This window comes from Periplaneta americana, chromosome 2, assembly GCF_040183065.1.
Source record: "Periplaneta americana isolate PAMFEO1 chromosome 2, P.americana_PAMFEO1_priV1, whole genome shotgun sequence".
Lineage (NCBI taxonomy): Eukaryota > Metazoa > Arthropoda > Insecta > Blattodea > Blattidae > Periplaneta > Periplaneta americana.
Genome location: NC_091118.1, coordinates 181,428,891 through 181,447,880, shown reverse-complemented (window position 1 = coordinate 181,447,880; position 18,990 = coordinate 181,428,891).

Genomic DNA, 18,990 nt, shown 5'->3' with positions numbered 1-18,990 from the left:
TGGGAGGCCGGAGGGAAAAAGATCTTTAGGGAGGCCGAGGCTTAGATGGGAAGATAATGTTAAAATGGATTTGAGAGAGGCGGGATATGATGATAGAGAATGTATTAATCTTGCTCAGGATAGGGACCAACGGCGGGCTTATGTGAGGGCGGCAATGAACCTCCGGATTCCTTAAAAGCCAGTAAGTAAGTAAGTAAGTAAGTAAGTAAGTAATTGAAATAACTCCTAAAGCACTGAACCTTCAAACATAAAACTTAAACACATCATTACTGACGTCTAGATCGGTGCAGAGCACATGACAGACAGAATGGCATCATAGGAAGGTTTTCAAAGTTATCCGGCGTGTTCCCTGTGTACAAGCGACGGTAATGTACACGATGTGTTGACGTACAGACGACACGATAGAAATGACACAATTTCTTAACGTTTCTGCAATTCATTTTCTACAGATACTTTAATATGATTATAAATTTGGTAAATCAATTAAACATTTCATCCTAAACAAATAATATATACTTATATGAATTTTATCACGATCATTTGTATGTGGCCTGTGTACATTTAGTATTTGTCCAAAATAGGTTTTTCCATCTGTTCAGTGTTGAACGACAGTATGCAAGCAAATCACCTTTCTCATCCTTGATCACGTTTACCCTTGCCTGATATCCGTTCTTAAATTCCTTTATGCCCTTATATAAATCTCTAATGTTTTTATTCTTACTATTTGTTTCCACCTCATTCAGTTTTTCCTTCAAGTAATTTCTCTTTTTATTCTTAAATGTACGACTTGCTTCCCGTCTTTCATTGAAATAATTATCTCTATTCGCCTCAACTGGATCCTATAAGAATTTCAATTTTACCTGTTTCCTTCTTTCTACTACCATGCAACAATCTTCTTCAAACACGGTCTCTTTTTCTTAGTACCATAATAACCTTTGCTCTGCTCAGCTGCAATTTTGATATTATCTCTGATGTTTTCCCACACGCTATTAACTTCTAACTCTTTCTCATCTTCGTCGGAAATTCCTAAAGTGAAAAACCTATTTGAAATTTCAACCTGATAAAGTTGATTAATTTCCTGGTCCTTTAATTTCAGAATATTAAATCTACTAATATTAACTTATTGCTCTACTCGCTTGGCTACTGATAGTCTTTCTCTTAATTCTTCAATTACCAAATAATGGTCAGAATTACAGTCTGCCCTCTTGAAGGTTCGAATGTCTACTGTACTAATATGTCTTCGTTTATCTATCAAGATGTGATCTATTTGGTTGTGTGTCAATCCATATGGAGTAGTCCAAATATATTTATATATATTTTATTTTAGTAGGTTATTTTACGACGCTTTATCAACATCTAAGGTTATTTAGCGTCTGAATGAGATGAAGGTGATAATGCTAGTGAAATGAGTCCGGGGTCCAACACCGAAAGTTACCCAGCATTTGCTCATATTGGGTTGAGGGAAAACCCGGAAAAAAACCTAAACCAGGTAACATGCCCCGACCGGAAATCGAACCCGGGACACCTGGTTTCGCGGCCAGACGCGCTGACCGTTACTCCACAGGTGTGGACTATTTATGTATATCCTTATGGAGGAATGTTGTACTTTTGACAATTAAATTTTTTTTATCTGAAAAAGTTGAAGTCCCCAATAAAATGTTCATGTGATATCTAGATAACTGATCAAAAATGTGTTCCAATTCCTCATAGAAACTATTCTTTATATGATCGTCTTTCTCTTCCGTAGGGGCGTGAGCATTTATAACTACGATATCGCACCATCTACCCTTAAGTGCCAAATACAATAACCTGTCACTGATAAATTCGACATTTTTTACTGCTGATTTTATTCGTTTATGAACAAAGAATCCTGTTCCTAATTGGTGACTATTGTTCCCTTCGCCATAATACAACAAGTAATCTCCTATTTGTGATATGCCATTCCCATCTAACCTAATCTCTTGTACTCCCATAAAGTCTATTCTATATCTAGCTAGTTCTTTTGCTACTAATGTTACCCCTCCTATTCTATAAAAACTAGTTAAGTTCCAAGTACCAAATCTCGTAACCCTATTTCTTTGCTGTGGTCGTGCCAGAGAATCAGTCCCATACCGAGGCTTTATTGTTTAAAATAAACATAGAATAAAAATTTCTCCCATCCTCCCACTTAGTAGGGATATTTTTCCGAGAGATTCTTTCGTGGATAATACTGAATATGAACAGAATTCTTGAAATCGTTCAGAAGAAATCGTTGAACACAATCGGACTGACGATCAACTCGAACCCATTTTTTCGGTGTCAACTTACTTACTTATGGCTTTTAAGGACCCCGGAGGATCATTGCCGCCCTCACATAAGCCCGCCATCGATCCCTATCCTGAGAAAGACCAATCCAGTCTCTATCATCATATCCCACCTCCCTCAAATTCATTTTAATATTATCCTCCCATCTACGTCTCAGCCTCCCGAAAGGTCTTATTCTCTCCGGCCTCCCAACTAACACTCTATATGCATTTCTGGATTCGCCCATACGTGCTACATGCCCTGCCCATCTCAAACGTCTGGATTTAATGTTCCTAATTATGTCAGGTGAAGAATACAATGCGTGCAGTTCTGCGTTGTGTAACTTTCTCCATTCTCCTGTAACTTCATCCCTTTTAGCCCCAAATATTTTGCTAAGAACCTTTTCGGTGTCAACAGTGTTGAAAATTTCTACTACGTCAAAATCGATTGAATTCTTTCTCTTTGTTTGGTATAAAAGGAAAGTAAAGTAACGCTGCGCCGCTGATATGAATCTAGTCTTAGTACCAATCGGTTCTGCAGACAATAATAACCGAGGGGCTATTTTAGCGTGTCCTAAACCGTACAACGCACGTCGCTATCAAATAAGTTGTAATTGTTTCATGCATGTCGATAATGTTTACATATGTTGTATTGAATTCACAACCGTCTGTTCCATCGATCTGCTATTTAGAACCGCTCGTGTCGCTGGGCGCCGATATGATAATACTTGACAACTGATTCAGTGAAGTCATATGAAATCAATGCGACTGTCAGCATACGCGTTACTAACACCCACTGCTTATATCACAGCCATTCCAGTCCATTGTTTCGAGGGAGCTGTTGTTTGCTCTCTACTTTATTTTCTTTAATTTAATCAGTAATTAAAAAATGGAAATAAAGTTCAACTTTCTTGCAGATTAACTCAGGTGCACAATTCTTCTTTAAGTTATCGGCGGAAAAATATATGTTTAATTGGCGCAAAACATATATGTTTAATCAGCGTAAAAATATGTTTAATCGGCACAGAAATATATGTTCAATCAGCGCAAAAATATACGTTTAATCGGCGCAAAAAATATATGTTTAATCAGCGTAAAAATATATGTTTAATCGGCGCAAAAATATATGTTTAATCGGCACAAAAATATATGTTTAATCGGCGCAAAAATATATGTTTAATCAGCGTAAAATATATGTTTAATCAGCGTCAAAATATATGTTTAATCGGCGCAAAAATATATGTTAAATCGGCGTAAAAAATATATGTTTAAATCGACCTGGTTGGCGAGTTAGTATAACGCTGGCCTTCTATGTCCAAGGTTGCGGGTTCGATCCCGGGCCCGGTCGATGGCATTTAAGTGTGCTTAAATGCGACAGGCTCATGTCAGTAGATTTACTGGCATGTAAAAGAACTTCTGCGGGACAAAATTCCGGCACATCCGGCGACGCTGATATAACCTCTGCAGTTGCGAGCGTCGTTAAATAAAACAGAACATTAACATTGAATATTATATGTTTAATCGGCGCAAAAATATATGTGTAATCGGCGCAAAAGTATACGTTTAATCGCCGCAAAAATATACGTTTAATCAGCGCAAAAATATATGTTTAATCGGCTTAAAAATATATGCTTAGTCGGCGAAAAAATATATATGTTTAAACGGCCCAAAAATATAAGTTCAATCGGCGCAAAAAGAATATGTTTAATCGGCGCAAAGATATATGTTTAATCGGCGAAAAATATATAAGTTTAATCGGCGCAAAAATATATGTTTAATTGGCGTAAAAATATATGTTTAATCGGCGCGAAAATACACGTTTAATCGGCGCAAAAATATACGTTAAATCCTCGCAAAAAATATGTTCAATCGGCGCAAAAATGTAGGTTTAAAAACAGTGAAATATATGAATATATTATTTTCAAAACTGGTAGAGTTGAAAAAGGAAGTGTGTCTGGATATTTTTCTTTGTTTAACTAATTATCAAAACAGGAGTTATATAGTTCAGGACTGTGTTGAAGCGAGAATAAATTTTAGGAAAATATGTATGATATACAAACCAATATTATTTGGTATGAAAGTACTATTGCTTTTAAGATCCGTCGTCTTCCGAATAAAAATAACTATTCACAATTACGTCTCATACATCATAATAACATCTACTGCGATCTGTCTAGGAAGTAAAATACCCTTGTTGGCATGACGGAGAACAGCAACACTCCTTAAAAAATCTCATTTCTGTGGTCTCAAATTTTCTTTCCTCAATCTTGGTTAATATCCAGAAGTCTGTGAAGTATAATAGCAGGACGGAATCCGCCATTGTTTTATCAAATTGAATTTAGTTTCCTTTCGAGTGTTATTAAGGTCTGTGCCACATATGTAATTAAATGTATTAATTGTATTTCTCTACGATAGTGCGTAAAGTTACATTTTATCCACTGTTATCAGCGCGTAAAGTGAGACTTTAAAAGATTAGTATGTAAAAATATAAGTAATCACTTTACGCACTGCCAAAGAAAATGAAATATTCAGTGTACAAACTTCATTCAATAAGGAATTAATGCATTACCTCGATTTTTCATGTCGTAAATATTTGATGTATTTGATGTATTTGATATATTTATTTCTACAACTCTTATTTGGTAATGGGTCGCCACCACATCTCTGTATTCGTGCTCCCCATTACCTTCTAATTACAATACTACATACAAATTTTCATCGACGTGTGCGTCATCTTATTTTACCTTCTTACCTCTATTACTATAATACATACCCTCAATTTCCTTCCTAACCTCTCAACTTAAAATTTTCTCTTCTTACTAATGAACACTTCACCACTTTTATTGTTTACTTATATTGAAGTACTTCCTATCGTCTAAAATTTCCCTAATTTTGAACTAACTTTTACTAACACTATTTAATCCTAATCATTCACTTTCATCTAATTTTAAAATCACTTCTACCTCTCCTCACTTCTTTCATCACTCTTATCCCCTATTTCTCCATTAGACACTGAATCACATGTTTATTTGTTCACTTTCACCCCGATAAATTTTCCGTTTGGCACTATTTTTGTAAGTAAACTCAACCTTTATTAGTAAACTTACATTGAAATACTTGCTCTCTTCTCAACATTTCAATTTCTCTGATTGTACGCTAAAATTAGTCGACAATCCAATATTAATAACATTTCACTACCAATTACTATTAACAAACACTTCTAATTTTCTCTAGTCACTTCCTTCGTCATCTATTGTTTCTCTGGACACTAATTCACTTATTCTTTCATACATTTTCCCTCCGATTATTTTGATAGTTACTCTTACTCCTTGAACGCTCACTTAATTGTTTCTATGTCTTTTGCCCCTCTTTTATCACTCCCTCTACCCCTTAAGCATCAACTTCGTAGACTGTAGTTCTGCGGTTCCTTATTTCCTTTCTTTCCTTCACAAGTAGATGGACTACCCAAATCTTTTTTACTTCCCCTCCTTATCGGCTCCGGACGTCTTGCTTGTTTCTTCTTAACCACTTTCTTGATCTGTTTTCTATGACCTACTCTTCCCGCCGTCAGCTGATTCGTCATCTTATCCCAGTGCTGCTCATCGGAGTGACTACTACCGCGGAGGAATCGGAGATTACGAATAAAGCTCTCCACCGGTGATCTCCGGTTCTATCGTAGGTTGAACAGGGGACATACGGAGGGATGCGGGAGTTCGGAGCGAAGCGACAGTTAGCTCAAGGACGACCGGCGCGTACGGACTGATTGTAGTTTTGAGTGGAATAAAATGGCACCAAATCGGATATCCGTCGCATGGAAATTTTTTAATTTAGTTGAAGATAATAATAAAGACGTACGCTGTAAATTTTGTGGGCAAATTTACTCTAAGGGTGGTGGAACTTCGAATTTGTTAGACCATTTGAAGTGATTGCACAATCGCGAACTTGATGAAAGCGCCGACAAAAACAATTACGCAAAACATTTGATACGATTTCATTTTAAATTGTTTTAGTGCTATTGTTCCCAAAGGCCCACAGTATAGAAAAAAGTCTTGAAATTTCTCTAAAACTTAATTTTCGAGGCAATAAAATCACACGAAATATTTAAAATACAACTTGAGTTATATTTTACTGTTTAGATTAAAATATTGAGTTTCTGAATAAAACTAAGGAAACGTGTGGTAATAATATAATTACAATTATCCTTAAGTTGATATCCGCTTATATTTTTATTACAGGGAAAGAGTGGCGCGTTTCTAGAAGAGGCAGTTCAAATACTGACACCTTTTAACACAATGATCATAATCCTGTCCGTTGAGAAGAATCTGAATAAATTATTTTGGACAGTAAACTTCAACCAATTGATAGCACACGTTTCTTTTGTTCCATTCTGAAACTCCCGTAATATATTTTACGTTAAACTAAACCGATTAGAATAATAATTAACAAAAACTGTTTGCGAATAAACGAGTGTTTCCAGGAGAACTACAGTATAAATGTTTACATTAGCTACTGAAAAGCTTTACTTCTGCATTAGTTTTGCAGTTAGATTTAATGTTATTAATTTGATCAATGACCTAAAACTAATACGGCTTTCCACATAGGCCTATACTACGAATTTCAAAACTAGAAAAAAACAATGTCAGCTAACGCAGCACTTCAAGCAAATCAAGAAAATAAAGAGCCGAAGAAAGAGAGAGAGAGATAAACATAGAAGAGAGAATAAACAACAACAAATTACAATTTATTTTAAAAGATACGCGGACGTCAGCGGACTCGAATCACTACCTGATCCGATTAAAGGAATGCTCAGAGGAAAGTGTATGTCTGCGCCACAGCACATATACAACCTGCGCTGCATCAATCGGAGGTAACCGGAGGTCTCCGAATGAAAGCGCGCAAACAACCGCTCCGGAGAAAAACCTAATCATAAGCAGCACTATCTTATCCCTTCCGCCATTGTCTGCAGTCTTCAGTAATTGTTGCTTGCATGGTGACGACGGACTTAAATGCGACCACGCGTCTCTTCTTTCAATGACGTCATACGAATGTCGTAAATATTACACGTAACACAAATAAGAAACAAATTTAACATTCATATTCACATTTTTATGGACCTATACATTTTACAATAAGTAGGCTACTGAGAATGCTAATTCCTGTGTAGTTGTTTCATTTATTCGTGTCTTCTTTTTAAATTATTGTGTAATAATATTATTATTTTTATTATTGTGATTATTATTATTATAGTCGTCATTATTATGTAGCATTAGGGTTGGTCGCGTAAATTACGTAATAAATATTTTACGTAAATTAAGTGTAATTTAAATCGCGTGCAAAAACTAATTTTGATACGATGTTCTATGCGCCGTAATAAATTATTTCCATGGAAACAAATTAATAACTAGAGGTAGAAAGTTCGTACCAAAACATAGATTTCAGATTGTGTGCAGGCACGTATGGGTAGATCATCTCACTAGTTGTCTGCCGTGTATACTATACTTTGTTCACATAAGCAACTCACAGTACATCCGCAAATGTGGATGAATAACTTTGATAACTACATTACAGCAATATGCACGGTAGAGAAGCAGTTTGATTACGTGCTAACGTATTCAGCGGAGTTGTGCAGTTTAGTGAGCGGTTTTTAACATGGCAGAATTTAAATCTTCCAATCACACGAAAATGAAGCTGCGATATGCTACACGTGCGGTTCACACCCGTGCGGATCGTTGCCTTGAAATTCAGGGACGCATTCTTGAAAATGTGATTTAAATCCATTCTAAATGAATTAGGCTGATACATAAACAGTCACTTGTTTGTATTTAATTTTTTTTTTACAGTTTTGTTACTAAAAGTTTTTTCTGCCGTTTTCAAATTACCGTAAGTCCATAATTATGAATGTGAGCTTATTTTTACATTTTTTTTGTTCGAAATAACTTCAGGAATCAAATTTCATAAACCGGGGGAGAACTTCGTGAATCATCCTGTATGAAGACAAAAGATGCCAGTGGGAGCCCTGGGAAACACTAATAAAACGCACATGATGAAAACCGTCGGTAGCCTTTCATGACTAGTAGGCCTAAACGGTGGGATCTGTATCGGCGCTGCGAATAACTAAGCAACACACAGAAAAAACTACATATCGATGGGTAAGACGTGATACCTAGTATCCGTGAATTTGTAGGTTTATCAGAAAACTGTTTTAAAATTATTTTTTCTCAAAATAGGCAAACATTTTGTATATTATGTAATATATACAGTGCGCTCGTAGCTCTGCCGGACCGTTCCGCGGCAGCCTTGCACTGGGTGAAGATTGGCGCGCCTGCTGCCAGAGTTACACGTAAACGACCGGCAAGTCATGGGTACGGAACACTAACTACTCTACTAACATTAGGCTTACCTGCATCACAACAGATGTTGAAAGTGATGACCTTCAACTCGAACACATTCCCCATATCTTATTTACTTACTTACTTACAAATGGCTTTTAAGGAACCCGAAGGTTCATTGCCACCCTCACACAAGCCCGCCATCGGTCCCTAACCTGTGCAAGATTAATCCAGTCTCTATCATCATATCCCACCTCCCTCAAATCCATTTTAATATTATCCTCCCATCTACGTCTCGACCTCCCCAAAGGTCTTTTTCCCTCCGGTCTCCCAACTAACACTCTATATGCATTTCTGGATTCGCCCATAGTGCTACATGCCCTGCCCATCTCAAACGTCTGGATTTAATGTTCCTAATTATGTCAGGTGAAGAATACAATGCGTGCAGTTCTGCGTTGTGTAACTTTCTCCATTCTCCTGTAACTTCATCTCGCTTAGCCCCAAATATTTTCCTAAGCACCTTATTCTCAAACACCCTTAACCTATGTTCCTCTCTCAGAGTGAGAGTCCAAGTTTCACAACCATACAGAACAACCGGTAATATAACTGTTTTATCAATTCTAACTTTCAGATTTTTTGACAGCAGACTAGATGATAAAAGCTTCTCAACCGAATAATAACACGCATTTCCCATATTTATTCTGCGATCCCCATATTTCCAAAAACAATTCTGGTTCACTCGCAAAAGTTCATGTTGGCTGATTGCCTGTAACTTATTTCTCTCGTGATGTTGTCCTTCAATTCTTGTAACGTGTGCGGATTCGATGCGTACACTTTATTCTTTAGCGTTCCCCATAAATAAAAATCGCAAGGAAATAGGTCAGGGGAACGAGGTGGCCACAATCCTCGACTAATTATTCTGTCACCAAACACACTTCGCAATTCATGCATACAATTCGCAACGGTGTACGCTGGAGTTGAATCCTGCTGAAACCAGCCACTCAATCGTTCATTTCTTGTTAGTTACGGAAAGAAATATTTAAAATTGAAGTTTCATAGACGTATGAATCAACTGTTGTGTCGAAAAATATGGGACCAATAATTCTACTCGCACTCACAGGATCTTGTGGTTGTAAAGCATGAACTACAGTTACCCTGTACAGCTTAAGTTTCAGAAGTTTTTTTTTTTATTTTACGACGCTGTATCAACATCTAGGTTATTTAGCGTCTGAATGAAATGAAGATGATAATGCCGGTGAAATGTGTCCGGGGTCCAGCACCGAAAGTTACCCAGCATTTGCTCGTATTGGGTTGAGGGAAAACCCCGGAAAAAACCTCAACCAGGTAACTTGTCCCGACCGGGATTCCAACCCGGGCCACCTGGTTTCGCTGCCAGACGCGCTGACCGTTACTCCACAGATGTGGACAAGTTTCAGAAGTTTCTTTGCCACAAAAGCTGACGTCTTGGAAATGTTAACCTCTTGTGCTAAACGTTGCAGTGATTTGCGGGGTGAGTGCTGTAACCGGGCCCCTACTTCACTAAACTTCTCTTCTGTCAGTACACGGCGTTGTTGAACACGTTTCTTGTTCAAAAAAGATCCTGTACGTCTGACTTTATTGACAAGGTCATGAATAGTTGACCTGCTAGGAATTCGAACACCTTCAAACCGATGTTCAAAATCTCTTCGACACCTTCTTGCAGAATAGTATTTCACATCATAGAGAAAATACGTTGTTCTAAAGTGTACTCGACCATCTTACGATGTTTGGTGACGCATACACGTCCGTTGATGTGACATATTAATGAATTTAAATACTATTATAGTCACAATCATGCCATGGGATGAAAGAAAAATTTCAGAACCTCGAGCGGGAATCGAACCTGCTTTTTCCTGTTCTCCGGTCAGGCGCTCTACCACTGAGCTATCGAGTTCGTCTCACGCCAAAGGCTTGGAATTATCCTTTCATAATGGCGACTCTGTTATAGAGTACTGACCATAGCGTCTGATGGAGATTACATTTGTAAAGTTTCTTTCAACCCATAAGCAGTGCTGACTAGATCAGACGCTATGGACAGTACTCTATAACAGAGTCGCCATTATGAAAGGATAATTCCAAGCCTTTGGCGTGAGACGAACTCGATAGCTCAGTGGTAGAGCGCCTTACCGGAGAACAGGAAGTCGCAGGTTCGATTCCCGCTCGAGGTTGTGAAATTTTTCTTTCATACCATGGCATGATTGTGACTATTAATAGTATTTAAATTCATGTACTCAACCATTATTAGTAGACTCTTTATCACCACGAGACAACACAATTTTATTCACAACACGCGCACAGACGTCTTTCCCTCACGACAGATTCAACCCGACTGACTGGCGCGTCAGCGGTAGCTAAAGCGCTAATCTGGCGGCAGGCGCGCCACACTTCACCCAGTCCAAGGCCGCCGGGGAACGGTCCGGCCGAGCTACGAACGCATTGTGTTACATAATAATAACGTAGTTATTCTAAATACTAGTGTAGTTAAACTAAATGACAATTCTTCTAGATACAAAGTATCACTTTTTAGCCATCAGTATGTAGTGTCGACTTATAGTTTCAAAGGATACTTATCATAAATAATTGACGCTGGTAGCCTGGGAACTCGAGTTACCATTCAACACTTGTTTATTAAATGCATTATTATCCAGTTTTGAATTTATTACTTTTTCACATTAATGACATAAATTTACCAATTTTTCGCCTATTTTACCCTTTGTATAGAAATTTATTTTTACGCGTAACTTTCCTGCCCTGCATCACATAGGTAAAATATACCTATACCTTTTAACATAACATGTTGAAAATGGCCTGGAAAATGGTTTTATATTACTACTGAATTGAAGGAAGTACCTAGTCCATAAAGGGAAACCTAGCTGTTGAAAGATAAATGCACTGTAATTGCACACGATGTCTAAATTAGTAGCAATTTGCGGTTGATATAAAGTATGTCTTCAAGCTACATTTATGCGCATGAGCGTAGCAATTCCTTCCTCTGTCGATGTTCATTTGATTGCAGAAGTACATTGAATGTTCGCTACGTCCAGTGCAAACAATTTATTGCTCTCAATAGCAATTGTCGTGTGCTCATTACTTTAACAAATGAGATGGAACATTGCTGTTCGTATTGGTTCTCGTCATTCGGAGAACGTACACAATTGTTGCCGACTAATTGGATGGTTCATCTGACACATGAAATATCTTACGGCCATATATTGCCACTATTAACTTTATTACTGTTTCATATGTTATTTAGTGGTGAGGCAAGACAGGCCACAAGAATTCAGACAGATTAAATGTAGTCTATCAGCAGGACATACAGACGCAGTGCAACATTACAGAAAAGGCAAGACAAAAAATTAGCAAATTTGATGTCTTAAAGAAGACATATACAGATACTAAACCGACTGAAAGCCTCTAAAGAACTCCGTTAAAGATTTGGAGAAGTTGGTTTGATTGTATATACAGAGTGAACTGTAACTAATGTCATTATTTTCAGAGGTTTATTCTTTCAGATATTTGAGACAAAAAAGTTTAATACAATTATGCTCGTTTTTTATTCCTTTTCGAGTCAATAATTGTTTTTTTATTAAACATTTTATAGCATGTTTTGGGAAAGCCATTGATTTAATTCCCAATATGCTTACTCAGTTTATTAAGGAGTCCTCTTAAGTTAAGTATTTAGGCATAATTTTCGACAGTCATTTAAAATGGAACCAACACATTAATTACCTTTGTAATAAATTGCGTGAAATAATATATTTTTTGTTTTATTGAGGAATTACTTGTCAATAAGTTTATTACGCACAATATACTTAACTCAATCGGTAATTATGTATGGAATTATAGGATGGGGTAGCTTATTTAAATCCAATTTTAATCTACTTTATTTATTACAGAAAAAATAATTAAAATATTTCTTCATAAACCTATTGATTTTCCATCTCAAAAATTGTTTTAAGACTTTAATGTTCTTAAAATAAGACAAATTTATTATATTGTATTGATAAAATTCATACATAAAAATCGAAATAATTTTAAATTGTATTCTCATAGTTATGAAAAAAAAGGTATGAATTCTTTAAGGTTGTTTAAACCAAAATGCAACACTGCTACAGTATTTAATCATAGTAGTAATTTAGGCCCAAGAATATATAACAAATTTATATTTTAATATCCTAATCTTGTCAATTATAATAGTTCTAGTATTAAATTAAAAAAGTTATGTATGGATTTTATAAAAATTGAAAAATTGTAAATTTAAACTTACATATTATTATTGCATAGTAGACCTAAGACAAACTGTATTATATGCTTCTTAATTTCAATTCAGGAATCCGCCCCTGAGCACGAGTTCTACCCTTTCAGGCGAGCTAAAGTTTTTCTGTTTATATTATATTTTGTGTTACAGTTATTAGCAATAAATAAATAAATAAATAAATAAATAAATAAATAAATAAATAAATAAATAAATAAATAAATAAGTAAATAAATAAATAAGTACGTAAGTAAATAAGTAAATAAATTTAAGAGAGCAGTGTATTATGATAATAAGTGAGTGAAAGAATTTTACTTTTGGTCTTTTAAAAATGTGCAGAAATTTGATACGAACAAATGTAACTTTTCGTTCTGCAAAGAAATTTTACAGTATATACACCTTTATTCCCATTTTCCATATTATGAACTTAAAGTAAATTATAATGAAAGAGGAGGTAGACAACATGTTATCTTATCTCTTCATTAGATTATTTCTGACCAGAATATCTACCGCTGGTTTCTACAGACTGAATAATAATAATAATAATAATAATAATAATAATAATAATAATAATAGTAATAATAATGCTATTATTATTATTACTATTATTATTATTATTATTATTATTATTATTATTATTATTAGAAGAAGAAGAAGAAGAAGAAGAAGAAGAAAAAGAAGAAGAAGATTCTATGAAAGGGAGGCAATTTTCCACTTCGCAAGGAACATTTGTATTTGATATATTAATATAAGAAATTCCATAATAAAAGTCTGAAGATTAAAGTAATTTTTCTCTTGTTGGTAAAAACATTTCGCAACGTAAAAGAACATCGAAAGAAATCTACGATTATACTCTGGGATCGAAAAGACTTGTAGATGGACACACTAATTGCGCATTCCTACTTGGAATTCAAGTCTTACATAAATTATTACGTAAAGTAAATATAGCACTTTTTTTTCGAAAAGTCCTATATGTTTGTGAAAATTGGAGCATTATAAACTCGCAATAATATGTTTGATATTTATATAAATGAACAAAAATTAAGAGCAGAGGCATTTTTTTCCCTCGTTGCAATATAGATTTCACAAAAAATAAAAACAATCTAAATTTAAACTTTTAAAAATAAATGAGTGATTTTTTAATTTATTTTAGAACCTCACAATAATATGTTTGATATTTAAATAAAGAAACAAAAATTAAGAGTTGAGGCATCTTTTCCCTCGTTGCTATAGAGATTTCACAAAAAATAGAAACAATTGAAGTTAGAAAATTTTAAAATAAATGAATGACTTTTTTATTTCTTTCAGAAACTCAAAATAATGTGTTTGGTATTTAAATAAATAAACAAAAATTAAGAGTTGAAACATCTTTTGCCTCGTTGCTATAGAGATTTCACAAAAAATAAAAACAATTGAAATTAGAACATTTTAAAATAAATGGTTCTTTATTTCTTTTAGAAACTCACAATAATGTGTTTGATATTTAAATAAATAAAAAAATTAAGAGCTGAGGTATCTTTTCCCTCAATGCTATAGAGACTTCACAAAAAATAAAAACAATCAAAATTTAAAATTTTAAAAATAAATGGGTGATTTTTTTATTTCTTTTAGAAACTCAAAATAATAACTGTGTGTGTGAACTGTGCGAGCAACCGTGTGACCGTTACCACGTAACCATCTGCAAAAAACGAGTGGAATCCCTGGTATAATTCTGTGAATAATGAACAATGTGAACAATTAGAGAGAAATCCCTTGTAGAACACTGAGGATAAACAATGTGAGCAGAGTGCTAAGTTCAATGTGCGACAACTGAAATCTTATGTAGGCTATCTTATATAACTTAATTACCTTATCCACGACTTCTGCGCATTTATTCTATCATTAAAATATGTTTGATATTTAAATAAATAAACAAAAATTAAGAGCTTAGGTATCTTTTCCCTCGTTGCTATAGAGATTTCACAAAAAATAAAAACAGTCAAAATTTAAAATTTTAAAAATAAATGAGTGATTTTTTTATTTCTTTTAAAAACCCTCAACAATATGTTTCATATTTAAATAAAATAAAACAAAAACTAAAAACTGAGGCGTCTTTTCTCTCGTTGATATAGAGATTTTACAAAAGAATAAAAGCAATCGAAATTTAAAATTGTAAAAGTAAATGAGTGATTTTTTTATTTCTTTTAGTAACTCGAAATAATATGTTCGATATTTAAATAAATAAACAAAAATCAAGAGCCGACGCATCTTTTCCCTCGTTGCTATAGAGATTTCACAGAAAATAAAAACAATTGAAGTTAGACATTTTTAGAGTAAATGAATGACTTTTTCATTTTGTTTTAGAAACTCACAATAATGTGTTTGATATTTAAATAAAAAACAAAAATTAAGAGCTGAGGCAACTTTAGGTATCTTTTCCCTCGTTGCTATAGAGATTTCACAAAAAATAGAAAAAATTGAAGTCAGAAATTTTTTAAATAAATGAGTGACTTTTTTTTATTTATTTCAGAAACTCACAGTAATGTGTTTGATATTTAAATAAAGAAACAAAAATTAAGAGCTGAGGCACCTTTCCCTCATTGCTATAGAGATTTCACAAAAAATAAAAACAGTCAAAATTTAAAATTTAAAAAATTAATGAGTGATTTTTTTATTTCTTTTAAAAACTCTCAATAATATGTTTCATATTTAAATAAAATAAAACAAAAACTGAAAACTGAGGCGTCTTTTCTCTCGTTGATATAGAGATTTTACAAAAAAAAAATAAAAGCAATCGAAATTTAAAATTGTAAAAATAAATCAGTGATATCTTTATTTCTTTTAGTAACTCGAAATAATATGTTTGATATTTAAATAAATAAACAAAAATTAAGAGCTGACGCATCTTTTCCCTCGTTGCTATATAGATTTCACAGAAAATAAAAACAACTGAAGTTAGAAATTTTTAGAGTAAATAAATGACTTTTTCATTTTGTTTTAGAAACTCACAATAATGTGTTTGATATTTAAATAAATAAACAAAAATTAAGAGCTGAGGCAACTTTAGGCATTTTCATATAGAGATTTCACAAAAAATAGAAAAAATTGAAGTCAGAAATTGTTTAAATAAATGAGTGACTTTTTTTTATTTCTTTCAGAATATCACAATAATGTGTTTGAGATTTAAATAAATAAACAAAAATTAAGAGCTGAGGCATCTTTAGGCGTCTTTACCCTCGTTGCTATAGAGATTTCACAAAAATAGAAACAATTGAAGTTAGAAATTTTTAAAATAAATGAGTGACTTTTTTATTTATTTTACAAACTCACAATAATATGTTTGATATTTAAATAAATAAACAAAAATTAAGAGCTGAGGCATCTTTTCCCTTGTTGCTATAGAGATTTCACAAAAAATAAAAACAATTTAAATTTAAATTTTTTAAATAAATGTGTATTTTTTTTATTTCTTAAGTGTGGCAGCCTTCTCAAGTACTCGTACGATATGCAGTTCACTATACAACGTTGGGGTTTTGAAACGCGGGGTGAAGGGTGGGCTGGGGTGTTACACGTGCATTAGCCATGTCCCATCATTGTGTATTATGTACGCCTGCAGTAGTGGTCACCTGATGCCCATTCAAACCACATTGATAGAGTCATTGTTATGCTATTCCTCGACAAATAGGCCAGATAGCAGCACCGGCCTCCCCGCCGCAATCATAACAATAATCGGCCAGGGCTGGCTACCCGCCACATCCTAGTTATTTGCGGATCAGTCAACAGAATTTTCAGATTTTACATGCATCGCTCCCCCTCGCTCTTTATACTATCTGCACGTTTCTCTAGTTAATTAATTAACAAATGATGTCAGTTGACACTTTTCTTTATCCGTTTAGTTTTATCGCTTTCAAAAGGCCGGTACTATATTTTGTTAAATGTTATGTTACCGCTTTTGATACAGTTTTAACTTGTAAATTTATTATTTATACCCGATGATCTAATGATACAGGGAGTCTAAAATTCCTGTATACTCCAATTATAGCATGTTTACTAATAATTACGGCAAAACCTGGGTTATACGTAACTGAAGGGGAATGATTTAAATTATGTACAACTCAGGACTACGTATAAATGAGGTTTCAAAATACTGGGTGTTCATTTCAAAGTGTGTCATGACGTCACTGTTGTGAGTCAGCGATTTGAAGCGAGTTTCAGCTTTTAATCAAGGCGTTCAATCTGAACTTGAGATCGTGTACGGTATAACTTGAACGTCGTAGCAACAGATGGCGGTCTGTACTGTCTGTGTGCTACCATAACCTCTTTCGAACTGTTTTGCACGGCCAAGTCGTACGCAGGGTATTTGTTATCATCGGTTGCGTACGGCAACATTCCACAATACAAATCAAATGCTCCGTGTCCATGTTGACCGTCGAAGTTAATGTCAACAAATACGTAAGAAATCGTCTTAATCTTCTCCCCATATCCCGACAGTAATAAAAAAACCCACCTCAGTACATGTTTCCAAACAGTTCACATTCCTGCCACTACCGGCGTTACCGTACATATCAGTAAGTAGGCTACTCTTCAGAATGAACGCCGTACTTGCTATGCAACTTCTCTGACACATAGGTAGTACACCTCTGCGGAAGTGTAGGAAGATTGAATTTTCTTTGCTCATCGACTAGCCATATGACGGCATACAGCGAGCCATGACACACTTTGAACTGAACACCCAGTACAAGATAATTTTTGAGTGACTAAGAATCAATTAAACAGAAAATAAGAGAGCTGGAAGGATTATTTTAACTTGTCCAGATGAGTTTTAACGAATAAAAAGTGACTAGAACATTTTTAATGTTTATGACAAATACACTACATACATTTGAAATTAAGCTAGGCGATAACAAAGAAGTAAAGAATGAAACTAGAAGGCAAGATAAACGAAGCTAAGAGGAGACAAATTAGCAAAGAGATAGAAATTAGGAAAACTTGATGTAAGAAGCTAATAGGTAAAGGAAAACGGGAACAAATAAGTGAAAAGAGAAGGAAGAGAGAAATAAATATAAAACAAAAAATCTGTGATTTAAGGAAGAAAATAGGCAATAAATTAGTAGCAAAAAACAATAAGTTACGTACTTAATCATTGTTTTCGTTCTAAAACTTATCTTGAAAATCGTACAATTCTTAAGTGTTATCACAAAAATCGTAAAGAATATATACATTTTGGTCTAACGCCATAGAGTGATGATTAGTGCGTCTGATCATGAAACGAGCGGATCCGGGTTCAAATCCTGGTTGAGGCAAATTAACTAGTTGGGTTTTCCGGGGGTTTTCCTCAACAAATTGAAGCAGAATTGCTGGGTAACTTTCGGCGTTGGATGTCGGATTCATTTCGCCATCATTAATTCACATATCATCATTCCATACCATAGCCCGGGTTAAGTTCACGGTGCGGCATGTTGTACTTGTACAAGAGCGCGGCCGTTTGGTTACCCAATCATTCACAGAATAGGAGTCGTAAGCACAATAAGCCTCAGACTTTCGGGTCCCTCCTCCGTACAAGAGAGAAAAAAAAGTACCAATTTCTTATATTTCCAGTATGAGACGGACTGCTAATTTACCCTTAAGAGAGCAAAAATTTTTACAACTGCAGGTTTAAAATACAGTAATAGTCTAGAACCGAGATTAGGCCTATATAATTCCATAAGTAAAATTCATCCTGAATTTTCAACACTCTGTTTTTAATTAGGGGAGAGTCGGGTAGTATCGGACATCGGGTAATATCGGACAGTGAGTTTCTTTCATCTACCACACGATGATAGTACCTGATTGACATGGTTACGTTTCTATGACGTCGCATAGAGAAACGTAACCATGCCATTCAGATACTACCATATGGTGGTAGATGAAAGAAACGCACTGTCCGATACTACCCGATGTCCAATAATACCCGACTCTCCCCTAATATAAAAAATTAAATATCTACTTATCCATTATACTTAAATTGATATTGTGAATAAAGTTTTTTTCATATTCTAATTTTTTGTTGTTTTGTATATATATATATATATATATATATATATATATATACATATATACATACATA